Below are 20,643 nucleotides of genomic sequence, written 5' to 3' on the forward strand. Positions count from 1 at the left end.
CTATTTTATGAAGAGGCTGAAGCACACAGTTCTAAGAAATACAGAAAAAAAATTGTAATGGTGTAGTCATGTTGAAAGTGAATGTTAATCAGTCCTGGTATGGTGGTGTCACCTTCTTTACAGAGTAATTCATGAGTTAGGTGAATAACAGCATCTGTACATTGGGTTACTATTCAGATAACATAGTAAAATGATGGCAGAAGATTATTTAAAAATTTGAGATATATTTCCAGTGGAAAACATATATCTATGAAGGAATATTTCCTTGATGATGTTGGTTTCAGCATACACATAATTGACTACTTTTACACACCCATTGGTTATTCAGTAAATAAGACAATTACAGGTAACTTAATTTTCTATTTCCCTTCTATGGAAAACTGTTATAGACCCAATGACTAACTTCAAAATAAATATATCCTGAACATTGATTTCAGTACCAAAGAAAATGGGGAAGCTAAAATTTGGATATGATTCTTACTTTTTTACATAGAAAGCTTTCTTCGATTTATTTTGCTAAATAAACATCATAATTGTGATTTAAAAAAAAAAAAGAGCTAATCTGAGAAGTGAGACAGAGAGAGGCTGGCTTCACCAACCACGGAAAAAGCAGACTCCACTTTCCCACATCATCCACGCTCTTCTTTCTGTCTGCTTTCTATCCACTTTCCCCCCACATGTTTCTCTGAAGCCCTCTTTCCAAACCTTTGCTCCTACCATTCTCTCTTTAGAGAACTCCTTCCGTGAGTCTATTTATACAAATCTACTCTTTACTTAAAAATACAGCTCAATTCCTTCTCTTGTTCCAAGCATTCAGTGACCAAAAGAGCAGGTCATGAACTTTCTTACTTTGAATTTATGTAGCACTCACCAAGCAGGGCAAGTATTTTATTCATTCAACAGAGTGCACTTGAGCGCCTACTCTATCTGTAACACAATGCTAAACCCTGCACTGCGGGATATTTTTTAAAATGAATAAAATTTACTCTAGCAAGGAAGATAAGATAACACGACACAAATATCTGTATGACAATGTAAAATGTGATGAGTGTCATGAAAGGTATATAAGCTAATTTTATAATTCAAAAGAAAGAGACAGATGACTTCTCTCTGGAGAAACTGCTTCAAAGATGTGCTTGTTATGCCAGCCTGGGAAGAATGCCAATCTCTATCTCATTAGTATTTGTGGTCCTGGAGTCTTCCCTCTTGCCTTTTACCACTTGTTGCCTTGCATTGTTTACTTACATTTTCAGATGCTCTGCTTTGTCACTCCAACTAGATTATGAGCTCAAAATGGACTGAAATCTGCCAAATAGTTTATGCAGCTCCCTCTCTGCCTCATGCATAGTAGTTATGCAGTAAATATTTGTTTACTTTCCCAAAAAATTCTTACCACTTTCCAGGTTCAGTGCTGCATGCAGGGTAGTTACAAAAAATGAATATAATCATAAAATCCAGTCCCCACCTAAGTAAAGTGCAGAGTCTAACCCTTGAGATATTTCCACAATATGATGTAGGGCACACCAACCTAGAGGCATCCTGAGAGCCTAAGGGATAGCAGCCAACTCTGTACAGAGGAACCTGACCAGAGACTGTTCCACTAAGAAGGTAAAGAATCAGCCGAGCTTCACAGGTGAGTGGAGGTTGACCAGATGGCTGAGGAGACAAGAGGTATTTCTGATGCAAGAAGAAAATGAGCAAAGACTTGAGAACCAAAGAAATAGGAAATAGAAGGTGGGTTGGGAGAAGTCTTTATTTGCCACACTAACGTCTTACCCTGATAGACACAAATAACGCAGAATTAATTCAACCACTATTCTTATTTTTTATGCTAAACACTGTATTTGTACAGTGTTGTAAATTGTGTTGTAAATTATAAAGCAAAACAATTCCTGTTTTCACGTTGTAGTTTTCCCTTGCTTTCAATCTGATAGGATCTCTCAAATGTGCATCCCCCTTAAATAAACAATTCAGGCAATTAGGCCATCCTAGGATCACTACTTCTCCAGATTGTTAAGGAGGAATTAATTTTAACCCACGGTAATTTCTCATCAGATACAATGTGATCCCTTCCTAAAGAAGCATTCCAAGCAAAATTCCTTCAGAGCAATCAGGTAAGTTAGCATTGGTATTTGCCTAGAGCAGGCAGTCCTGGGGATTACACCAGAAATTGTGGGTAAGTCGAGAAGCCTTTTTGGTAAAAGATTTAGCAAATGGCCAATTCCATGTGGTTTTTGAGATTTACCAGGACTTGCAGCAGGAAGCAAGCAACTCCAGCAAATGTGGTCTGAGCAGCCCTCTCCAGAGTTGAGCTTCATTATCACTGGCTGCACCCTTCCTATCTTCTACCCCACTCCTGTGCTCCCTTGAAAATGAAAAGTAACTTTCTCATCCCAAATACTTCTGGGGATTCCTGACCTAGGAATTATAAAAATTTATGGTGCTGGATAAGTAGTCCTTTCATTTAAAATCTCCCATCTCTGTTTTGATAAATGTGTTATTCCTCAGATAAATGTTCCATATTCTGAACATGTTTGCATGGATCGGAACTTATTTTTCCCCCACAGGCTATATGAAGAGACACATTTAAAATGTCAGTAGGCTAGGTTTCAGAAGATGAAGGGGACTTGGTTCTGAAGGTTACTAAGTCTGCTGATAGGACAATTCCAAAGATACCTCCTCAGCAGAGGTTTCTATGTTTTTATTGGGTGGAAATTGGACATCTGAAAGCATTTAATCGACAAATTGGGAGACTAAATATAAATGTGAATTTCATGCTCAGCTAAGAAGCATACAAAACAAATTATGTGGAAGTTCAGCTAAAGAGAAGAATGGAAATTAATCCCAAGAGACTCTCTAAGGGACTTGAGGGCATACTGGTGACACTGAAAAGTGGAAAATAACTGCCTTATGGGGCAGGACTGGTTGCTCCAGTGACTATGTGGGGTCAGAGGCTCATATCATAGATTTCTATCCATCATTTTCCCAATAGTCCTGCTCTCCAAGGTTCTACATAGAAAAGGGATGTTTGTCTGGGGTAGTAATGACCATGTTCTCATAATTCTAAAACAATACCATTTGATTCTACCCTTCACGGTAGGGACTACCTATTCCTTAGTTATGGAAACTGCCTTTCTCTCCTTTCTCAGTTTTTGCACCAGGATTGGAACTCTAAAATAGAATCAGTTGACACCCTTCAGGCTATAGTTTCTAGCAAATTCTAACTCCTACCTACGGCATATCTCTTCCAAGGCAATCAGTGTGTCATTGAGACCTACAAAAGTTCTCACTACTCCTCACTTCTGTTCTTCCCTGAGCAGCCCCTCCAGTCCCCCTACTCTACTTCCAAACCCTCTTACACATCACACCAACTTGAGTCTGCTCCTTTCAGGGCTGTACATGATGTAACTTCCTTCCCCGTGCAGTTCTCCTTCCCCATTACACCCTCCTTCCCCCATTACACTTCTCCAAGGCATGAACTCACATCAACGGTCACTGAGCAAACATGTTTTGCCACCAGCTGTGCAGGGAAAGTGCCAAGTAGGAATCAATATAACCCAGGATCTACTTGAAGACAAGTAAGACCAACATTTCCATCCTTTGAGAGAGTAAAGGCACTGGGAAAGGGCGATAAAGGGGCTGATGGAGAGAGGTTGAACCAATCTGGGATTCAGGAGGATGTTTTTGTGGAGTTCCAGCCTTGAACTTATAGCTCTTTCAAAGTCAGAGAAAAAAATTAAAATAAGACAATCTTTATTTATTCCACCCATGAAAGAGGAAAAAGTGGAACCAGCTTTGCCAGTATAGCAAGTTCAGCCAGTAGACTGGGTTCTCCATGGCTTTGATCTCAAAGAAACCGTACAGCTATGGTGTTGGTAGCTGTGTCACACTTAGGGCTGGAGAGCAGCCCCTGGGCTGTCCTCATAGGAATGACCTAGGATCCCACATTGGAGACAACAGGACAGCCCAAAGGTTGTTTTAATTGGGGTTTTCTCCTGGAAACTGCATTACTGAAGCATAACGAAGAAACTCCTTACCTCTCATGACACACCATATTAGGGTGATTTGTTGGAAAAGGAACATCCAGTGGCTTCTCTTTAGGGTCCTTTGTCCCTACGCCCTGTGAATCTAGGTGAGAGGCTCCATCCAAGAAAAGGAGCTAAAGACTAAGGTAGTAACTGATCATATCTCTTCAACTCTCCCTCCTCCTATGCCTCACGACTCAGTCAATGCCAGCACTAACATCTCTGTGGTCTAATCCAGAAAACTCAAGTCATCCTTAACCCCTCTGTCTCTGTCATTATCATCTCCCATTCAATCTATCACAAAATCCTATCAAATTCACCTCCTAAATATCTCTTGACTCTGTCCACTTCTCTCTTTACCCATGTCTCCCCCCACCCCAGCTTAGCCCACCGTCTCCAGTCTGTTCTCTGCAAGCTTAGAGAGATACATTTTGAAATGTCAAACTCCCCCAGATTAAAACCCATCAATGCCTTCTCATTGACTGCCCTTAGGATAAACTCCTAAGTCAGTCCAGCAAGGTCTTCATGGTCTAGCTCTTACCAGCCTTTCCAACCTCATCTCCTTATCTTTTGGACTTCATCCTTGCCCAACTCAGCTTCCCCCACTCCCCTCCCACTCCCCGCACACACACGAAGACACATATATACGTGATTCAGCCTTACTGAATATGCAGGTCTCTCAATAGGCCATACTCTTCCCCTTTATCTCACTGTTCCCTATCCCTAGAATACTCTTGCTCCTACTTATTCTTCAGTACATACTTTACAAGTCAGTGTCTCTGGGAAGCTTTCGCTAAGCAACCTAGTTTTGGGAGTGTCGTTAACACCCAATGTTTCCTTCCTTCAACCTGCTTATTTATTTACCTACGTGCAGACTCACTCCTGATAGATGTGGGGTTGGGACAAGATTACAAATGGAAAGCCCTAGACTATGGTTTCCTTTCTCCTTTCCTCCCATTCCCAGTTCTATCATGACTGAGAGGAGCCATACATGCATTTAGACACTGTAGCTCATACACCCAAGCTCTACTCACGAGCCCTTTCTGAACCTATTGCCCCCAGCCAATCCATGGGCCTGGCAGAGTCTATAGGGTCAATGTTATCTGCTCCAGAGAGGTGGATCTGGAAAGAGGCCAATCCATGCCTAGGAAGCTGCTGGAACTGTTTAGGCAGGAATTCCCATCTTGGACACCTGGAGAAGGGGTGGAGGCAGTGTGCTTTAGGTGGAAGTTATTCCATTGGCCGCAGGACTCCTTGTCCATGACTAGAGCAGGACCCCATATAACAGAAAGCCTGCTGCAGGGTCCAGATCACCTGGATCATGGAGGTGTTGCCTGTCTGCCTCCCTCGACATGAACTTAAGCTCCAAAAGAAGACGCCTCATGCTAGCTTGATCACCGCATGTATTAAACAGTCCTTGCCACAGCATGTAGTAGCTGTTCAATAAATAAAGACTAAATACATTATACATGTTACAGAGTTTTAGGAGACAAGGCAGGGATTGCATGAGGGTTAATAAAGTATGTTAAGTTCAATAAATATTTACTGATCCCTTATGGATGAGGCACTGTGGGCAACTCAAAGATGAAACAGTTGTGGCCCTTATACTTCATCGGTTACAATCTAATAGACACAATGATATGTATCTATAACTATAGGGCCAGACAGTTGGATGTGTAAGCTCAGGGTGAAATATGATTATGGACATTCATTTCTTAAAAGAAAACATTTAAGACAAAATGCTGATCAATAGAAAGTTAATGTATCTTCACAGTTATCCAAGAATGTTGGTTCAAGGTTTCATTGTGATGGTTGATTGAACCACAAATAAGACATTTGTCTTATTTTAGATACACTTCATTTCAGTAACACTTCCTATTTCTTTACATCTTTACCTGGTGAGTAACTGTAGAATGTAAGTGACCTTTCTTCTTTGTCCTTTGTCCTCAGCATAAGAACCTCCTTAAATAATCCTACCTTCCTAGGCTATGTGGTGTCCTGAGCTATTACAGACTGAGTTCTTCCCAGGGAGAGAGACAGTACTGATGGTGCATTTTGTTCTGACACAATGCTTATTACTATTCCTTGTACAAAACATTTAATTTACTCAAATTGCAGGACAGAAAAGATGTGTATTTGCTAGCGACTATTTACAAAAGCAGCAATACATATACCAGATGATCAAAATTGCCCTTCTCAAAAACTGGAAGATTTTATCATTACCTATTTTTGTTATTTTTCAAAGCCTCTTTGGCAAATATGGCCCCTGGCCTTGAGGTCCTCTCTAGCTCATTCCATTTGATTGCAATTGTTCATCTTCATGAGGAACTTCACCTGTAATTGAATGTGTTCAAGAGAAAGCTTGGTGGGTGATTTAACACAACATGCAGTTGCTTTCATGTTTCAAATCCGAGATTCTATCCTGTTGATTTTGTTCATTTCCAAGTTTTTGTCTTTGGTTTGGCTCTTGAATAAATTGTTAGACTTGGATCCCTCCTAAATAGAAGTTCAATAGCCAAGGTATTATTTGATCAATATCTTAGGGCTTTAATGGTCTCCGTTTATCTTCCTCCATTTCAGTATTACAGGTTACATCTTAACAAATTTCAAAGGCCTCCCAAGTAACTTAGATATACTATAACTTATCACATTACCTGAAATAGAGGGCCCACTCACTGAGGTTGAAACCGTTTTTGCTCCACAGAAACTCAAAGAAAGTATATTAGGCTCTTTCAGGATGCACAAAAGAGACATGTGCTCAGGTTACTTCCAAAAGGTCATGGGATCCGTTGCACATGTTAATTAACCAGAGTTCTTTTTATCCTTTCTTCATTATGGCCCAGGCTCTCAACCTCACTCCCCTGTCTCATCCTCCATTCAAGCAGCTAGGCCCATGGCATTCACTGCCTCCTGAGAGTGTCGCTGCAGCAAAGTGCAAAGAAAAAGGAGGCTCATGACTGGTTTGGATCTCAAGATTCTAGGATCTTAAAGCTAGAAGACTAGACAGGACTCAAAACACATAAAAGGCAAGAGGAATGAGATCTACCACCCTTCCCCCATGTAGGCACCAAGATATTCTTGGGCTTCCCAAGACTTGGGGAGAGAGGGGTGATGAGGAGAGAACCAAAAGGAGGGGACATGAGCAGGCCTGCAGTGAGGAGGGGCTTGGAGTGACCATCAGGCAGGAGTGACATCATTGTCCCTGGGCTGCCTGGCCTCTTCTCCTCGAATATGCCCTCTGTTACCAGCAGGAATTGCATGAGAGTTACTGCAGCCTCTGGGAAGCTGTCAGCCTCTGCAGACTGTCCGGTCCCCACCTTGAGCGATGCACCTCCCCGCTCCAAAGAGCTGTCCTGCTTCTCCTTCCCACTGCTCCGGCAAAGACCTTGCCAGGACACCAGACAGCACATCCTCAGTGACCCTCTGGGAGAACCAGAGCCCCAGATTTTTCAGTCCCAGTAACCTAATCCAAGTTTCAATGACGCTGAACACCCATGAACCCTCAAAGAAGGATGGGAACCTGGATTCCCCATGAAGAGCAGGTGGTATGGAGAAAAAGTCCCTGCACCAGTTAAGTGGATGCAACTGGGCTCAAGCTTGCCCAACTCCCCACCCTCAGCCCTGAGCCAGGAAGTGGTAAAACATACCATTAAATAAGGATTCACTAGAAAGTGAGGCAGTCAGGAAATCATCCTAATTCAGCCCAGTCAAGTCTCACAGAGACCAGAGTACCATTCAAGACGATGCATCAAGCATCTTGCCCACTCAGCAGCTGACTTCTGCTGTTCCCCACTCCGGTGCTCCATGTTGGGCGATGGGATGATGCAGCTGTTCTCCCTAAAGCTGGGTCTCTGGTTCACCTACTCCTGATGTTACCAACTAATTTTGAGTGTTTGGAGTTCAAGCTACTTAAGTGACAGGACTGATCGGTCACCTCATGTGGAGGGGCTGGGCTGAGCTCTCAGGCCACATCCCTCTGGGGCCACAGGACAGCCTATGAGTTGGTTGTCATTGAGTAGGGTACCAGATCCAGTGGCCAGATCCAGTGATGCCAAACACAGAAGAGAGACGGCGGGTATGGCAGTTATTCTGAGACCTCATGAAAAGGGGCAGGGTAACTGGCAGGTGCTTTACATGCCAGGCCAAGAAAGGACATGGAGATGGAAAAGCTATCCTCATTTTTAGTTTCTGAGAACCAAAGCCCAGGGGGAAAGCCATCTGGCTGATGTTGCACAACTCATTAGTGGCTAAGTTGGAACAAGGATCTCATTCTCCTCATATCGTAGGCGTCAAGATACAGAATATGAAATATATGTAGAGATGTTCATAATTTTAATGGCTATCCTTTGGTGTGAATAATTGAATATGGAGTTTTTAAAATAATAAATAAATAAATAAATTGAGGGGACACAAATGAACTCATCTACGAAACAGAAACAGACTCACAGACATAGAGAACAGATGGGTGGTTGCCAAGGGGAAGGGGGGATTGGGAGTTTGGGATTAGCAGATGCAAACCATTGTACATAGGATGGATAAACAACAAGGTCCTACTGTACAGCACAGGGAACTATATTCAATATCCTGTGATAAACCATAATGGAAAAGAATATGAAAATGTATATGTATAACTGAATCACTTTGCTGTACAGCAGAAATTAACACAACGTTGTAAATCAACTATACTTCAATAAAATTTTTTACAAATAAATAAATTGAGGGACATGAACACCACTTTCCAAACTGCCAAAATTCCCAAATCTTTTTTTCTGAGATATCCAGATAGAAACATAGCAGCAATGACCGCAGCAGACACAACACTCAAGAGAGAGATTACTTGTATCTCAGATGCAACAGAGAGCATGTTGAGGAACAAAGGCTAACTCTCCTGGATTGAAAGTTTCCTAAATCATCTAAAACACAATCAGCAGCATCTCTCTCCCACAGGATACGAAAAAGAATATAGAGGCCACCAAAATCACAAATGTAGGTGCCCAGTGCATTTGTGACACCAGGGGCGGAATACTAGAGACCCTTCCTTTGCCAAGCACCTCTCACTACAGCATCTCCTATGCAGTGCTGTCGTGAGTTGCCTTTTCTGTGCTGGTGAAACATTTGGTTACACACAGGCCCAAGGATATGAATTTGAACTATTTAAGATGTTCTACAGGCATTTCTGTGGTAACTTCATGTACGCATACCCCAAAACCTTGCATTCTGTAAAATTGCACGTGAAAAGCAACAGGACTTTGGGGGAAAATAATGTCAGGGAAATTGAGACAAAAGTTATGGAACTTTGTTATTAAAGCCCTAACAAAAAGCATAACAACTCTCATAAATAAACTGACACAGTTTAACTTAAATAAGTTAACTGACACAGTTAACTTTCCAATGGCATTGTGACACCACAATCAGTTGGTCATTTGTAGTCTTCAACCTGAGGCCCCAGCTTCACCCTTTCAGATATAAGTCCTTGAAGGCATGTGCTGCTAATAAAGACCAGTTTCGTCAAAATTGAAAATCACAACTTTTGTTTTAATACAGGAGGAAATATCTTTTTGGCTTCTTTATCTATACTTTTGGCTTCCTTCAGCTAGCTTAACACGTTGAAAAATATAGCCAATCTTGAAGCCACTAAACAGCCATAACTAGCACTAAAGGTGGTCGGTTCTACAGGATATTCAGCTTTTTTTCTTGAAGTCTTCATATACAGCCAAAGCTTTCACTTTAATTGTGAGGGAACTTGCTCCCAATGACTTCGAAACATTAACGTCCCTGGGAAAATCCTATGCAAATCAACATGACTTGTGCATTACACTGACACCATTCCCTATTTACCAACTGTGTTTCAGCCAATTTACATTAAATAAACATGCACTGCAAAAGAAGAGGCTGTAGTGCTTTAATCATTCTATTTTAGGACAGAGGAAGCTATTAGAACAGCACCATTTTCACCACCATGTTGGCATTTCTGTTATCAGTCGGAAAGAGAACCACAAAGCGTAGATAATAAGCAATAGCTGAAAGCACATGTAAGAAAGTCCAAGTTAGCCCTGGCTTTCTCTGAACTGAGTTTGGTATTACTGAGATGAATAGTTCAACTGAAGCACATGTCCAATGAAGGTGTCAAAAATAAAGGAAGAGAGTAGAATGGAATCATCCTTTAGTGCTTTCTATGAGGGGATGCATTACGTTTCTCAAATGAAAACTGGAGCTGAAATCCTCCAAAGCTAGCCATCAGAGATGCAAGTAAAATTCAGATAAAGTAATAAACACACCTAGATCTTTCATCTCATTAAAATAAATAAAGCACACAAGGAGGAGAGGGTGGAAGGAGATGGGATCATCTGAGTTCTAACAGGCACATGAACACTGATGGGAGGGGTGGAGAACAGGACTTTCAGAAGGAATAACGTTCTCACCATGAGTGCAAACTTATTTAATGTTGTGTCCTTTTTCCTTGTAAAACACTTTGCTCCTGCAACCCCATGGTATGCGACCGACTACAGGAATTACTGCCCTAGCACAACCCACCAAACACACTTAGATCGGCACCATGTGGAGAGCACTGCCTCAGGTGCTATCTCAGCACCAAGGAGAGTTCCAAGTCAATTGCAAGATTAGGCCATTCTTCCTAGGCTTTTCCTTTTGTGCAATTGAGGGAAATCTGGTCCAGCGGACTCTTTCATCCAGTTTTTGGTATATGTGTGCTCCAGAGGCGTCCAATTTCACACTCCAATAACTATTTCATTCCTGTCCCAGATGAGACAGGCCCAGTCCCACCTCATTTCATCAGAACCCTGTTCCAGAATTTGTTCCAGATCCAGGCTAGGGGATAAATATGTGAGAATTAAATTTAGGGAACAATGAAAGTGTGAATGTCTATCTGAAAGTGAGAGTGACAATGACCCACTGAGCTCTACACGTGACTATATATGTCTGTGTGTGTAGTCACTCCTCCACTCATGAAAGCCATTCTATGGGGATAAAACCATTTCTCCTTTGTCCAACAATTTTGAAACTGAGATATTATTAAATATGCACCAGGTGAATTTTCTTCTCAGTTGAGAACATGAGAAATTGAAATTAAAACACAAGTACACTCACATTTGCCTTCCATCTTACGTGTATCTGCTCCTATCTATTCTCCATGAGACTTGGTTCCCCCTCAACAAAAAAACCCTCAAAATAAGGGCATAAGGGAAAATGAGCTATGATTTACGTTGTCTTTTTTCTTCTTTTATTTCAAAAGAATGATTTGGAACAAGGAATACTTTTGTGAGGTAAAACAGAGGATCCTCTAAGAGGACTGCACAATATGTGAGTATTATTGATTTTTCTTCCTAAGTCATTTCAGTGATACTGTCTTGAGCTGAGTGACCATTGATAGTAAATGATTTCCAGCCAGACACTCAATCTTCAGACCTGCTTCTCTCAAAAGTTTAGCACTTCTGGTGAGAATACATACATGGATTTTGAAGTACTGAGAGTATGTAATAGAAGATGTAAACTTCAGAGGATTTTTACTTATGATAATAAGCCCTGTAACCGGAATTAAAAAGGAGAGAAGGAAAGGAAGCCAGAATTCCTGCTAGGTCTTTTTTTTTTCCCCCCAATGTTTTTATTCAAGGTTTGAGAAATTACATTCACTAGATCTATTGCTTCCTAAGCCTTAAAGCCAAAACGGGGCAATATTAAATCACCCAGGATGCAGATTTCTGATATCAAAGGACACATAATAAGACAAAATCTCAATGCCTTAAATAGTAGCGCTAATACCTTAAAAGGTCAGTGATGTCATGATGCATGGACAATAGGGTCCAAGAGATTCTTTTGAATTCTATAAAATGTCAAGGTTTAACCACAAAATTCAAGTTTCAACACGGCTCTTGGGGTCCCAGTAGCAGCAAACAACAGCTCAAACCTCAAGATTCAATTCATAACAATTCATAATTTCTCAACAAAACATAGTCAGTCATTCACATTTCTCTCTCTCCCTCTCTTTCTCTGTCACCCCCTCCCTCTGTCCATCCCCACCTCCCTTGTTACCTCCATCCTCAGGGCCAAGATGATTCTGCATAGGCTTGTGTTAAGTCCTTGGAAAATCAGCAAACCACTGGGCTACACTGTATCTAATGAAAAAGGACATATACTCAAGTGAGATAAAAACGTGGATACTTTAAGAATACAACGTAAGGTTCTAATAGATTCTCCCAAGATTTTCCGTGAAAAGAGTAGTACTTACATACTTAATCAATGCAGCAGAAATTTAACTGGGGGGGCACAGACTCAACAGGATGCACTTCCAATGTTATTCTCCCTGAAAAACCCACAGGGCTAAGCTTTGTGTCGCCTGCATAAATAGTATTCCCACAGGTTCACAGGCTCATGAATTTGGCCAGCCAGGGGCCAGGTTTTATCTTTGTTTACTGAAAGGCAAGTCTGCTCACCAAGTAGATATTCATTAGATGTGCCAGTTCCAAACAACTCATCATCTGATATCCAGCTGATCAATTTAAATTACCACTAACTTCACTGTAATTGCTTCTCTAATTATAATGATGCTGAAAGACTTTGAGAATTGTCTTGGTTTCTTTAGTACGTGCCATAGCTTTAACCTCCCAAGTCCCAGTTGTGAAAATCTGCCCTCCCCCTCCCACCCCCCCACCCCTGCCAAAAGAGGCCTTTGGGGGGAAACAAAAAAGGGAAATTAGACAACAAAGAAATGGGATGAACTTTCTAAACCCAAGGATTTGTTTTATTTGGGAAGTCCATTTCACTCTCATCTGAAACACAGAAGAACCAGAAACAGGTTGGCCAATTTATTGTAAAATGGAGGTGGTTTGGGGACTGACAAAGATGCTTGACTGGAATGATGGACCACATGAGAGACGCTCAGAGACGCAATCAACAGACTACCTCCTGTTCCCATTTGTGCTAATTGCCATATAATAGCTTGTTTAAGTCTTCTCACCAGCCTTAATTGCAGGCTGGGTTCTCACCTTTGAACTGTCATCTCCTAGTTTTAATTATAAACAATAAATTTTCTTTCAAATTCTTACACTTTTCTTTGCCTCCATCCTCTGAAAATGGAATTCACATCACCCTGACATCAAGCAGAAAGTAGACCAGTAAGAGGGAGAGAAGCCAGGGCAGACCTTGGAAGTCACCTCTGATCTGTACTTCAACAAATGAAAACAACAGGTTGGAGGACCTAGAAAACCTGGCATCGATAAATAGCAGCCAGTTCATCAACCCCTGGCGGCCAGGTTCACTGTGACCTAGCTTTACCTCCACCCGCATCTTCTCCCATACAAAGGTCTCTGGGGGAAGGCAGTCGTGGCCATTTAAACAGTTAGTTTCCCAGAGTTTGTGCCAGACATTTCTTTTTAATTGCCTATGGGCCTCAAGAAATAAATGTTACACCACCGAGGTCCTTCAACTTGTTCTAATATGAATCAAGATCGGATCTCTCAGTCCACTGGGTCTCATTCCCATTTATTCCTTTGTATATCACTCAGGGCCATAAATCACTCTAGCAGCCGCTCCTTCTCAGAGGAGATGTGAGGAAATGATAATGTTTTATGTGAGTAATTAATCCAGTGGCAGATGTGGAGTTTCCAAAACTACTACCATTAGCACTTTGACAGGCTTTCCGAACACATATTCTAGTACCGGTTACTAGATTTTAATATGTTAATACTATGTTACTCATAAGCAAGAAACATTCAGGCCTTAAGTTTTATAGAAGTGCTATTACTCGCAGAGGCTTTTCAGAGAGGACTAGGGATGAGGCTTTTATATTCTTAACGCTGCTGTTGAATAAACAGTGTCCAATTAACATACCAGCTGGAAGGACACCATTCCTCAGTTCTAGTTCTCCCTATAATATTCAACATTTATAAAGTGAATCAAATAATTCAGAGTGAAACTTATGGCGATTTGGGGAAGAGAAAACAGGAGTTCAGTGGTGGAACATTTTTCTAGCAATGTGGCTTTGGGTCTTGGAAATCACAAACATGACAAATAGAGCTACAAAAGAAAATGAAGAAAATATACTGGCTTCATCTAATAATTTTAAAAGATTTCCTAAACACGCAAAGCTAGTGTGTGTGCCATACTGGCGATGCCTAGTGTCTGCTGTGTAGTTTTGTTACGGGGTGAGCTTGTGTTCTTACATTAGCTATTTATCCAATGGTGACACAGTCTACAGCCTGAGATTTGCTTTATTATTTTTCCCTAGCTTAGGTAAGGTAATAATCACAGTACCTAGATAGTCATAGTACCTTCTGTCTACCTTTCTTCTTGTCACATTTTCTCCTTAAATATGTTTTAGTACAATAATAAACTGCTATCCATGGTAAACATGCTTCATCATAATTTAGCCTCATGCTGAATGTGTAAAATGGCCACTGTCATGGACAGGCAGCCTGTAAAACTAACAGCAACTACGGTGTTGCTGCAGGAACTAACTCAAGGTCAAACCCTCAGGCTTGGAAAGGACAAAACACTGTCTGTTGGAGAAATTTCTCACTGTTTCATGTTTAACTCGATCAAAGAAAAGGACTCCCATCACAATATAGACTTTGTAACAAAAAGGGTGTGTTTGTTTTTGTTTTTTTTTAGTTTAGGGACAGGAATTTATTATAGTTCACTTTTACTGGTATAAAAAGCAATCTAATTGTGTAAAAGTCAACTGTTATTTGCTCTTTTTTAATTAATTTTTATTGGAGTATAGTTGATTTACAATGTTGTGTTAGTTTCTGCTGTACAGCAAAAAAGTTATTTTTAAAAAACACACATATTTTGGGACTTCCCTGGTGGCGCAGTGGTTAAGAATCCGCCTGCCAATGCAGAGGACACGGGTTCGAGCCCTGGTCTGGGAAGATCCCACATGCCATGGAGCAACTCAGCCCGTGCGCCACAACTACTGAGCCTGCGCTCTAGAGCCCACGAGCCACAACTACTGAGCCTATGTGCCACAACTACTGAAGCCTGCATGCCTAGAGTCCGTGCTCTGCAACAAGAGAAGCCACCTCAATGAGAAGCCCACGAACCACAGCAAAGAGTAGCCCCTGCTCGCCGCAACTAGAGAAAGCCCACGAGCAGCAATGAAGACCCAATGCAGCCAAAAATAAATAAATTAAAAAACACACACACATTCTTGAAAAATGAGGAAAGGTGGCCTTTGAATGGTAGCCTAAATGACTCTACTATCCTTCAGCTAGAGTTATTTTGTCACAGGAAGAGAAAGACAAAAGTAGTTCCATACGTTCAAGCATTTATGAAGCTACGTTATAAACAAAGTGAGCAGCTAGGTAACAGGCTGATGGTACAAAGAGAAAAGAAAGTCACTTTGTACTAGAGCTGGTTGTGTCTGAATGCAGAAAAAAATAAGGGGCAACATAAGTTGGATACAGAAGGTGATGAACATTTGTGAAAAGGGAACACTGAGGAAAGAGTTGTGCATGACCAGGATTTTCTAAGATGGATTTTGTTGGAAGTGGGTTAGGGCAAGCCTGGATTTGGTTTCTCCCTCCAAAGTTTTCTTGGAATGCTGCTTTTGATAACAGCTTGTGAGTTCCTTTGCCTGTGTCTGTGATCTGTATTTTTGTTTGAAATCTCTTTACTTTGGTTCAGTGAGTAAGTGTTGTTTGCCCAATTCTAACAGTTCTTTTGATCTCCAGCTAACTTGGAGATGCTTTAGAAGGCCCTTGAGCCATCTCAGAGAGAAATGTTTGATTAGTACGTTAAATTACATGGAATTCCTAAAAATCTAGTATGTCCTGGTAAAATTTTATCAGTCACAATTCTAGTTATTTTTAAATGTTGTATGTAACAGCAATAATGGTTTCTTTTGTCATTTACATTGTGATCCAATGTTTAACCATGACCTTTTAAGTCTTTATGTGATTTATAGATACTTACTGTTGTGCTCTAACACTTTGCAAAATGCTCCATCTTCAAGAAGATCTATGTGAAGGACCTTTTGGCAAGTGCAGGTCTCTGATAAATTTCATATCATAATGCCAAACTGGGCTGTGAGGCATGTGGGATCTTAGCTGCCGGCCCAGGGATCAAACCGGCAGCCCCTGCGTTGGAAGGCAAAGTCTTAACCACTGGACCACCAGGGAAGTCCCCACATTCCTGTATTGTTGAACTTGAATTTCTGAGCTATATCAGACTCGGGATGCCACTAGCCATTCTCAAAACAATGTCTGCTGGTAGCTGCAACCGTATGTTTTCAAGGACTCCCCTCTTAACTATTAAATTTCAAACAATGACGTTAGATCAGATACTAATAGAAAGATGAGACATATGTGTAGTGGTCAATAGCTCCTGTTATGGATATGTCAATACTACATCAGAAGTTAAAACCTACTTAGGTAGAATTAGACAACTGGCTATGAAGTCTCTCTGAAGTGCCAGTTCCAGACCAGGTTTCAGACTTATTCTCCTGAATTCCTAAGGGAATGAGATCTATTTTTACTATTAAATTTTCAGTTGTTACCCCTCCTAAACACACACACACACACACACACACACACACACATATATTTTAATCAAACAACTTGGGCAACCATATACCCACGGGTTGAGACAAAATGCCAAAAATGGAGGAGTTGGGATGCACCAAGGAACAAAATGAATGAATTTCAGCCTGTTCAGCCGTGCAGTCTTCATGTTAGGCCAGCATCAGCAAACAAGAGTTTCACTGGAAACTTCTCTTTAGCTCAATGTACCACACCAAGGAGAGGGTTTTGTGTTTGTTTTGTTGAGGCACCTATGTTACATTCCATGAATAAAATGATCTTTCAGAGACATAGTGCAGGCCCACCATTTAGCTAGACTGCATAGCGATGCTTCAGGCACAATACAAATAACAGTCCTAATATCCCCCAGGGAAACAGCTAAGACATAGTGTCATTCAGGGGATAGTATTCCTTTCGGCAGTCACCTGGAAGACCCTCCTTCCTCTCACCTCTGTTTCTTTTGTCTTTTGGCCCAAAGAAAGGGCACTACCATTTGATGAATGTCTGTGAGTAGGTACTATGTTCTAAGCATGCTCCATCCTTATTTAATCCTCAGAACATCCTTCTGAGACAGGAATCATTTTCTCATTTCAGATGAGCCCCAGCAAGAATAATTAAATTGTTCCTGGCCCAGAGATTCAAATCCAGTTTTGTGTGGCTCCAAACTCTGCTTTCATTACTTCTTCTTCTCATCTTCCCAACAGCAACCATAATCCCTGGAAATTATTCTTGAGGCTCTAGTATGATCAAATTATCCCACCCTTGGAGAAAGTCAAATTTTAGCTAGCAATTTAGAAGCTTATATTATCAAAGGACAGTTTCACCTTGCAGAATATTTGCTAAAGATTCCATTTAAATGGAAAGCTTCATTGGTATCATCAAAATTTCAAAACTATGGCCAACTTAAATTTTTGAATTATCTCACTCCTGTTTTCAACAATTCTCCTCTTGAACAAGTGAGATGTCACAATAATGAGATAATAAGGTGCCTTCCTTATAAACAGGTGTCAATCTTCTGACCAAATTCATCAGTTTTAGTGACTTAACTACAAGTGTATCTCAAGCCTGAACTATTGCTACATGTTGTGAACCTAAAAGGAAAATAATATGCCTGACTAATGGTGAATTAGAATTACATTAGACCCTCTACACAGTTAATTCGTGCCTTTAAAAACTCTTTTCTATTTCACTGGTCTCAACATAGGTACAACAGGCTTACGTAAGACCTGAAATCCTCTTCCTTTATCGGTCTACAAAAGGCAGCAGGCATCACATCACTGTTTTTCTGTTGTCATTGCCTTCAGAAAATGTACAGTCACGATCCCAAGAGGATGTTTTAAATTCTTTCAATTATTCTCTCCATGGCAAACTCACATTTCATAATACGCTGCTTCCTTAATTCAGCAAAAGATGATTTTGCACCCGCAGCACGCTAGGCAGTGTGCCAGGTATACAGTGATGAACAAGCTGATCAGATGCTTTACTTGCTCTTATAGAGCTTACACTCTAGATTAGGGGATCAGCAAATTTTTTTCTATAAAGGGCAAGATAGTAAATACTTCAGGCTTTGTGGGTCCTATAGTCTCCATTGCAACTATTCAGTTTTGCCACTGCAGTAAATCACAGCCACAGACAATAGATAAGTTAACCAGCAAGGCTGTGTTCCAATAAAAGGTTATTTACAAAAACAGGCAGTGGGCCAGACCTGGCCTGCCGGCCATAGCTTACTGATCCCTGTTCTATAAGATGCCATGTTGTTCCCACTTTTGCTTTTTATAATATGTATTGTTCAAGTAAACATAGTATTATTTTTAATTAAACTTTTAATTTTGGTATAATTATAGATTCACATGAAATTGTAAGAAATAATACAAAGGGGTGGGAGGTAGGGCAAACAGGTGAAGACGGTCAAAGGGTACAAACATCCAGTTATAAGATGAATAAGCCCTGGGGATGTAATGTACAGCATGGTGACTACAGTTAACAATACTGTATTGTATATTTGAAAGTTACTCAGAGAGTGAATCTTAAAAGTTTTCTCTCTCTCTCACACACACACATACACACACACACACACACATTGTATGTATGAACTATGTGAGATGATGGATAACTAACCTTATTGTGGTAATCATTTAGCAATACACAGGTGTATCAAACCATCACATTGCACCCCTTAAACTTACACAGTGTTATGTTAACAGATGAACTGAGGTATATTAAACTTTCAAAAATTTATTTGATCAAAACGTGATTCAAATTGGGCAGCAACAAACTGGAAGTGGTTGGGAGTACTCCACAGATAGGAGCTGGGGAGAGACTTTTATAGAGAAGAGGTGGAAGCAAAGTAAGGAAATTATCTGATTGGCTACAGCTTACGTGGTTGCCTTATTTGGGAAAGCCAAAATAGCTGTTTGTGATTGGTTGTCTTTAGGTTTTGATTTCTTCACCTTGAGGTATTATGGGCTTAGGTTTTGCTTTGCTTACGCAGACTACTAAGTTATTAGAGCCACCTCAGTCTAATGGCCTCCTTGTTTAATTAGTTTAAGAGCTACAAGTCAATTATATCTCAGTAAAGCTGGAAAAAAATTAATTTTTTAAAAAAAGAAACAATGCAGAGAAATTCTATGCACCCTTTACCCAGTCCCCCACCCCAATAGTAATATCTTCAAAAACTAGAGTACAATATCACCACCAAAATATTGTCATTGATACAGTTGAAACATAGAACTTTTCCATCACCACAAGAATCCCTCATGTTGCCCTTTTATAGCCACACTCACTTTCTGTCCCAGGCCTCCTCTTTAACCCCTAGCAAACACTAATCTGCTCTCCCTTTTTCTAATTTCCTCTTTAGCTCTATAACTTTAAAGGGCAAGAATAAAATTTTCTTCTACTTCCTGTTGCTATTATCACAGCTCAGAGAGTCACATCTCACTCCACAGTTAGAATCTACAGCCAGCCATTAAGTTGAGAATTGACGGCATATAATCCAATGCATCCTTCACAATTCTTAGAAAGGCACCACTTTGTAGATACACATACCAACTCACTCTGGATACAAAAGAGCCAACGCATGCTTTGGTGGTAGACCAGATGGCTTTCTCAAGTCACTTTTTCATATCCAGGATTACGTAGCATTAGTCACTAGAATTATATTCAGCACCTCAAGAAAAGAGGCATGTGAAAACTGAGGTTACCAAGTAAACAACAGCTCCAGCTTTGTCCCAAGGGTCTGATACAGCATGTGACTGCCTTCGAGTGGAACATCCTTCTCCATCCCGCAGTGTCTCCTTTTAGTTTTTTAATGCAAAGCAGAATTGCTTAGTATTAAATATATTGATTCTTCTGATCATCCCTGGGGTGCACATTAAGAAGACAAATAAGTTTGATTCTTGTTTGTTTGTTTGTTTGTTTTAGCTTTCATGCAGTAAAGAATGCAAACATCTATATCTCCAATACTAAGGGCTTTGTTGTCTTCTGACTTTCAAACAGTTTGGCTAATGCAAACCAAATCTGTTTGTTTGTTTTTTAAGATGGGCATTATTCAAAGGGAGCACTCTGGTATGCCAAGTTTTCATCTAGAGGAAATTTTTACAGTCAAGTTACAACCTTCTTAAATGGGGTTATAATGGAAAACACCAGTATACAAACAGTAGTCACTTTAGAAGTTCCCTTTTAGAGCAGATAAGCATTGGTTATTTTTTTTTCCTGAGAAATATTTGAAATACCTAAGTGTTCCACCTTCTCTCAACCATGCACCTTCTAAATAATTTCCTAGTACAAGTGGAGGTTTGTGACTAGAAGAGCCATATGGTCTGTCTGGAATGTTTCCTCAGATTTCTGCAGGAAGCTTGTGCCCTTCACATCAGTCACTCTTAACATGAAAGAGACTTGATTTAACTCCCGCCCAGCTGCATACCCTTGGACTGTTATGAAATGGAAGCTTATATTCAATGCATGAGCTTGATCCTGAAAGGCTTACAGTTCACAGCCTTTCCCAGTGGTAGTCAAGCCTTCACTCCCTAGCCTTTGCTGTGCACCATAGTTGTGCCTCTATTTTAGTACATATTTCATGTTGCCTT

General features: G+C 40.6%; 1 long non-coding RNA gene across 1 annotated transcript in view; it reads right to left on the reverse strand.

Moving 5' to 3' along the window:
- The window catches only part of LOC132363748 (uncharacterized), a 231,170-nt gene that overhangs the window by 169,005 nt on the left and 41,522 nt on the right, over positions 1 to 20,643 (reverse strand). Inside the window, exon 2 of the long non-coding RNA XR_009502652.1 lies at positions 12,075 to 12,157. This is a non-coding gene — a long non-coding RNA (uncharacterized LOC132363748). The remainder of the gene's footprint in view (positions 1 to 12,074; positions 12,158 to 20,643) is intronic.

This window comes from Balaenoptera ricei, chromosome 3, assembly GCF_028023285.1.
Source record: "Balaenoptera ricei isolate mBalRic1 chromosome 3, mBalRic1.hap2, whole genome shotgun sequence".
NCBI classification, from domain to species: domain Eukaryota; kingdom Metazoa; phylum Chordata; class Mammalia; order Artiodactyla; family Balaenopteridae; genus Balaenoptera; species Balaenoptera ricei.